The following is a 7,583-nucleotide window of genomic DNA, read 5'->3' as shown; positions in this document are numbered from 1 at the left end:
GGCGGAGAGAGAAACTGACACGAGCACAGCAGGATTGTAAAAGAAGGTAGGTACGTATGGAGGACAGGGAAGGCAGGCGTGTGGTGGGCAGTCGGTTATTGGTTCCTGAGGGGCGGCACGGAGGGCAGGCAAGAGGAGCAGGGCGGCGGTAACTCACGGAAACTTGATTAAGAGTTTTACGCCACCAAGGAATGAGTAAGTGAACGGCCAAGGAAATGAAGCCACGTCGAGCACATAGGAGCAGCGAGAGAGGAGGGAGGGCGATGAACTAGGAGGTGAGGGTCATGGGTTTACGAGGGGAAGGGGAGGAGGGAGGGAGGGGCATGAGGATGGAATGGGAGAGGGGCACCATACACATAAGGCACCACGGAAAAGCCAAACGCATAAAGATCCAGACACTCTACTTGTTAATTAACTTAGACGAGGCAGCAGGAACAGGAAGGGAGCACCATCCATACAGGTCCATATTCCTAAACGTATCGGGCTCCCACTGCGACTATTCCCGAGGCCACAGAGAAGATTAACCTGGTTTTCATGGGTGTTTTTCCCGTTCATGGTGCACAAGTCATGTAAAACTATCACGAGGGTCACAAAAGTCTATGAAAATCCCGACAACTGCTACGACAGGCTTTTCAAACAGGCAAGCTGAGGCGCAGATATGTTTAAGAATGCGGGCTTAGATCATACATGCTTCACGGGGCTATGGTGGTACTAATGCTAACACTTATATATCACGTCTATATTACCCGTTATTCCTTATTAGTCCATTCTCTTGAAGTCATTAACATTAATACCAAAATGCTAAATCCCATTCCTCACGAGCTTTTTATGAATCACTTTTACGTTTTAATAGTTACATAAGACGTAGTATTTCATCTCTGTTAGTAATAGTTCATAGCAAATAGGTGAAGAAAGACGTAGCAAGCATGTCTAACTCGGCGAAAGCCAATAATAGTTTAGAGGCTGCCGTTGGCTATCTCGCCGTGACGCCTCTTGCCAAGGGAGAGCATTGAGTACGGCTGTTAGCTCAATACCGCTACTGCCGGATTATTTATGCCGCACATGACCGCACCATTAATAATAACGCCGGGCCAAAACCAATACAGTAATTATAAACCACATAAAATACGCCGCAGACAACCACGATTTCGATATTAATACATGCTAGTGACGCGTAAATAATGCACCTATATACTTCCGATGAAAACACAATAACATATGGGCTATACAAACCGAAATACAGACGGTGCAAACCACAATTAAATACCGATAATACCCACAACAAAAAATATAACTATAAAAGAGTCACCGCACACCAGACTGTCCCAGAAGCCCTGCCCTCTGTTCCATAGATATAGTAGTTATTGACTGGTTGAGTGAAAGGAGGCTGGAGTTAAGAACGAGGGTGAGAGAGGTGGCGGGACTTCTGATCCATTTTAATGTACGAAGACTATAGTAACGTATATGACAACAGTGCAAAGACTTACCAGCACCACCAGCACCAGCAACACAAGCACCAGCGGCAGCAACACTACTAAACTGTCACTACTAAGGTAACACTCACCCTCAGCCCTTTGCAGCGTCTAGAGCGGCAGCGAAGGCACAGATCCAGGCCCAGCTGACGCCAAGCCCTGCTTTGTCCACCTGGGAAGTCTGACCGTCACTCCATCTACCGGAAGAGAAGAAACATTAGGGTCATATTCTCGAACATTTCGTCATCCAAGCACATACATTTGACATGGCTTCCGTAGGTGTTGTAGGCCTTGCCAGGGGTAGTTTATTTTACCCTAGTGAGAGTTTGACAAGGCTTCAGTACCATAAACTAAAATAGACACTCATGAGAACGCATTTTACCTCTTTTTTGGGGGGCCATAAGAAATAGCTGATGTGAGAGTCTGTAGTGTCTAAGAACACCGACTTTAATTACATGATTCCACTTCTCACAAACTCCCTTCATCTTATTACACATGATTCCACGTCTTATAAACCCCCTACATCACATAATTCCACTTCTCCCAAACTCCCTACATCATATTTCCCATGATTCCACTTCTCCCAAACTCCCTACATCATATTTCCCATGATTCCACTTCTCCCAAACTCCCTTCATCTTATTACACATGATTCCACGTCTTATAAACCCCCTACATCACATAATTCCACTTCTCCCAAACTCCCTTCATCTTATTACACATGATTCCACGTCTTCCAAACCCCCTACATCACATAATTCCACTTCTCTCAAACTCCCTACATCACATGATTCCACGTCTTCCAAACCCCCTACATCACATAATTCCACTTCTCCCAAACCCCCTACATCACATAATCCCACTTCTCCCAAACTCCCTACATCACATAATTCCACTTCTCCCAAACCCCCTACATCACATAATTCCACTTCTCCCAAACTCCCTACATCTTATTACCCATGATTCCACGTCTCCCAAACACCCTACATCTTATTTCCTATGATTCTATGTCTCCCAAACTCCTTCCATCTTATTACGAGACTCATTCACGGCCGCCTCGTCCAACATTAACATAAAGGAGATGGAACTCTTCAAGCAGTATCGTTATCACCTCTGCTCGCCGCCTCGGTAACTTAGCCTCCACTTTAAATACCTGGACTCGAGGAGGAAATAATGGGCAAGGAAGTGAATCGAGTTTGCACAAATTTCTTCCTTCCTCGACCTCAATATCGAATTCAATAAGTCTAAGTGAAATCTTCCTTACTTCCTGCTCTCTCACACTCTCTCTCTCTCTCTCTCTCTCTCTCTCTCTCTCTCTCTCTCTCTCTCTCTCTCTCTCTCTCTCTCTCTCTCTCTCTCACCCACACCCACACACACACACACACACACACCCACACACACACACACACACACACACACACACACACACACAATGCCAAAACTCCCAATATCAAACACAAAAAAAGGTGCAGAGAAAAAAGGAAAAGGAGGAGGAGGATCAGGAGGAGGAGGAGGAGGAGGAGGAGGTGCAACGCGACTACGGAGAAAAGATATAGAAGAAGTATTGGAGCGAAAATGAGAAGTAAGAGGAGGAAGAGGAGTAAAGGGAGAAGATAAAGAAAATAGAGCTGGAGGCGGAAGAATGGATGCTGGGACAAGTAATAAGACAGGAACAGGCACATAGAAAACCAGTATTGCCAAAAATATGAGCCGATGATTAGTAGAAGTTGAGAAGTGGAACATAAAAAAAAATAATATAGCGGATAGGAACTAAAAATAAGTCATACACACACACACACACACACACACACACACACACACACACACACACACACACACACACACACACACATATTAAGGCCGTGACGCAGAGTACACCTTCATTACGGTTTAGTTGATGTACGTAAAGTTAAGGGCACACGCTAGGGCTTTATAATGTTCTTATTGGCATCCCCTTTGAGGAGGTTCAGGGCGACACCATCACTAGTTCAACCCCTCCAAGAGTCCTCCCTCCTCCCTGCTCTTGTCTCCACGTTGCATGACATTACTTGTGCAGGCTGGCCCCGTGTTGTCTCGTTATATGCGTGTGTATTCTTGTGTATGCCGCAGCAGCCTCATGTTGAGAATAATTAGCCGGTACGCACAACACCGCCCGACTGCACGGCGTAGCGTTACACCGTGTGAAAAAGATTTCCCTCAATCCATAATTTACTTGTACTTTTATAGAAAAAAATATGTAAGTAAAAAAATAAATTAAATTGTTACATGCAGACAAACCGGCAGCGTCCACAATTGAGTGTGGTCGGCGTGATCGCAGGCTAACCCCAGGCATCGACAGGCGGTGTTTGGGAGCTTTGTCTCATGATTATTGTGCGGCACCGCGGGACTCAGCCAGCAGGACGCAGGTGTCGATGTAATTACAAGTGTTGATCCTGCTCCCGCGGACACAGGACCGAGCGCCATTTTGATTATCAATACCATCAACAAAACTATCGCAAAACAAAACAAAACCGTATATACATTTCCAGCCAATCAGCGCGAGGTGATGCTGCTGTCATAAGAGTGAACCGCAGCATGGCGGGGGCGCGGGGCCACAGAACACCGATCACGCTGGCGACGGCCCCGTGTTCACCGACGTCACACGAACCCTTCATCGGCTGTGCGGCATACTTTAATAGGACTGCTGCCCTTTCCCTGCCTTGTGTTTTTGTATTAATATAAATATATGTATATAACTATATATATAACTATATATATAACTATATAACTACATAACTATATAACTATATAACTATATAACTATATATATATATATATATATATATATATATATATATATATATATATATATATATATATATATATATATATATATATATATATATATATATATATATATATATATATATATATATATATATATATATATATATATATATATATATATATATATAGAGGGTAGATAAACAATTAAATGTACATTATTTCTGTTTACGAGCAGTAGCCCAAATATTTGCTTAATGACCTGAGGCAATTTATGACAAGGGAATTACTTTTTAAAAAGGGATTTACTGACGAGCGGAACGCATATCATACATGGCGGCGCCGCGTGATGCTGTAATGTGCCGGCACAGATTTACACATAGTTTTGGAGTTGGAACGTTATAAATATGCTCGTTAGGATCACAAATAACGCCTGAATACAAATGTCCCGGCGATACACTGCCGCCACGACACGTATTGCAGGCACGCTTCGCTGCAATGACGAGTGTAAAACAATTTGCAGCAGACAGACCAAGTGCAAGAAATAATCATCTTCACTTCACACACCCCGCAACGCTCGCAGACCTAAACTAAACGGTCAACATAGTCAACCCAAAGCGGCGAGTGACTCCAATAAGCACTAAACTAAGCCGCCGGGGAGTACTCGCGGCGACGCAGACCACTGTCTGCCGATCATCTTGAAGGAGGTGCAGCGGGTTCAAAATCGAGGTACATTCCATAACTACTACTATTATTACTACTGTCAAGCGTGTCAGAGATTAAGTGGTGCATCAGAGAGGTACCTACAATGAAAGACCACGCTTAAAGCTCCTCTCCCTACACACACTCATGCACGTCACTCTTCCACGCTGCAACTCGGAGTCTGAATGAAAAATGAATCAAAACCAACGGACATTTTCGAGGAGGCAGACACCGAACCTCCATTTATAGCGCTTCATCCCGCTTGAATATTTGTGCGGCCAGACTCTCTCCTCCTGGTTAAAGCTGCCTTGCCCCTCCCCGAACCTTGCTGGGGGTGGGTGTGAGGCGAGGCGAGGCGCGGAGGCTGCAACACCTGAAGGCCGGGAGGGCGTGGCGTGAGATGGAGTAACGCGTTTTTAAGGTACGACATTGTGTGGGAGTGTGACGTCATGAGCGAGTGTGGATGTAAGGACGTTAAAGCGAGCAAAGAATAGGGAATGAAAGGAAAATTGAGGGTGCGGCTACCTACGCGTGTTGAATAAGAAGATAAATGGATAAATTGGATGGAATAAGAGGGATAGGATAGGATTTTGAGGGAGTGTGACGTCATGAGCGAGCAAGGAATAGGGACGAAGAGGAAAATAATTGATGGTGGGGTTACCTAAGGGTGTCGAATAAGAGGATAAATGGATAAACAGGATGGAATAAGAGGGATAGGATAGGATTTTGAGGGGAGTGTGACGTCATGAGCGGGTGTGTGGATATACAGGGACCTTAAAGCGAGCAAAGAATAGGGTCGGAAAGGAAAATTGAATAAAAGGATAAATGGGTAAATAGGATAGCATAAAAAAGTATAGGATAGGATAAAAGGATGAATTGAAATACGTTAATGATCAGAGTAACAACAACGTCAGTCAGTTCACGGCGGCCACCATCATCAATATAATTTTCTAAGTATATTTTAAAACACTGCACTGGCTGAATTTATGCGTCACGGTACTGCAAGGAAAACACAGGAACACGCTGGTATTTTGAAGTGGGGACCATTCAAGAAGCAGGAGTAGATGACAAACAGTAAGAGATGAGGTGTTGAAGAGGATAGATAGAGTGCAAATGAGTAAAATACAATAACTAAAAAGAGAGGAGATGATAAGGCACATGTTGGTATTGCATTTGGTGTCTTCAGAAAACCTTGAAAAAATAAGTCACTGCAAATTCACTCAAGTTAATAAGAGGAGAGGAGTTAATGAGGCAAGGCAGAGTGCATACAATGTTAAACGTGTACTGCATTTGGTGTCACCAGAAAACCAGATATTATATGGATGAATGGTAACTAGGAACTCCCATGCCGGTTTAAGCTGTAGAGGACATATTACTATACAACATTTGGGTCTTGAGAAAACACTAGAGATGAAAATAATCTATGTATCTATAATGGAAGCATACACTATAATTACGCGAGAACTCAATTTGATCGTTCTTTTACAGCGTCAGGCAACTTCAAATTCACAAGGCGGTTTAAGTTGTATTCCTCCAACGGTGTATTACCAAAGGATAGCGGCCAGCAACTGAAACCTCCCTTGACAAAGCCTCCCCTTCATACAGATGGGTGGACGGACGGTTGAAGGCTCACGGCTCACTGACTCTCAAGGGTACGAGTCTCTCATTGACCGATGGCTTTGCATGGAAAGACTTGGACATCTGCATCGCTTCTTCGTTTCCGTCGCGGCAGTAGTTACAATCAGGCGTTCCGGTTTTTGTATGCACCTGTGCCTCGTTACTAAGAGACAGAAAGGGTAATAAACAATAATTAAACTATTACCATTATTATTGCTCCTTATCTTCTTGTTTGCAATAGTAATAATAATCATTAGTTAATGTTTTGTATACTCCTGTTCCTCGTTACTAAGAGTCAGGACGCTAAGAAAACAATTAAACTATCATAATTACTACTATTCTCCATGTTAACAGTACGAATAGTCAATCGTTAACGTTCTTAGTTATTAATTAAGAGTCAGGAAGAATAGCTATATCGTAGAGAGCGGAAACCGGCCTACTGATACCGTTGGGGCTATCTTCAGGGCATGGTCGAGGATGAGAGAGTTTGTATAGTAGGTTACGTGCGTTAGTTCCCTTTTTTCACGAGGAGTGGGTGGGTGGCTGACGTGGTAGCACTATTTTTAACTTCAAAGGAGGCAGGTCAAGGACAACACAAAAATAGCAGGAAAACGATAGAATAAAAAAATAAAAAAACACTTGGAGTAAATAAACGCATACGAAAAGTTTGGAGTGTCTGTATTGGTGTATTTCTTTATAAACTATAGCTGTTCCTCATAATTTCCTTTGATATACATTCCCCTACTCTACAGTGTATTCATTGTAGCTGTTGTTAATATACAATACAATGAAATTTAACTGGTCCAAAAATTCAGTACTTCGAATTCTTGAAAGTAAGGAATTAATCGAAAAAAACGCCGGAAATATGAAAGCTGTCAATAATGGTCCGAAAATTTAACTGGTCAGACTATCCAACAGTCCGAATTCTTGAGAGCAGGGAAGAATAATTCGAAAGAGGGCCGACATTTTGAAGCCCGTCAGTTATAATCGGAAAATATGAATTGTCAGAATTTTGCAGTGCTGGAAGCT

At 43.1% G+C, this 7,583-nt stretch overlaps 1 long non-coding RNA gene across 1 annotated transcript in view; it reads right to left on the bottom strand.

Moving 5' to 3' along the window:
* Positions 1-1,561: 1,561 nt before the first annotated feature.
* Positions 1,562-7,583, bottom strand: part of LOC127009442 (uncharacterized) — a 37,256-nt gene continuing 31,234 nt past the window's right edge. The window contains exon 4 of the long non-coding RNA XR_007761985.1: positions 1,562-1,669. This is a non-coding gene — a long non-coding RNA (uncharacterized LOC127009442). The remainder of the gene's footprint in view (positions 1,670-7,583) is intronic.

Source organism: Eriocheir sinensis, chromosome 40, assembly GCF_024679095.1.
Source record: "Eriocheir sinensis breed Jianghai 21 chromosome 40, ASM2467909v1, whole genome shotgun sequence".
Lineage (NCBI taxonomy): Eukaryota > Metazoa > Arthropoda > Malacostraca > Decapoda > Varunidae > Eriocheir > Eriocheir sinensis.
The sequence above is the reverse complement of the archived record's forward strand: the minus strand, read 5'-3'. Positions and strand labels throughout refer to the sequence as shown.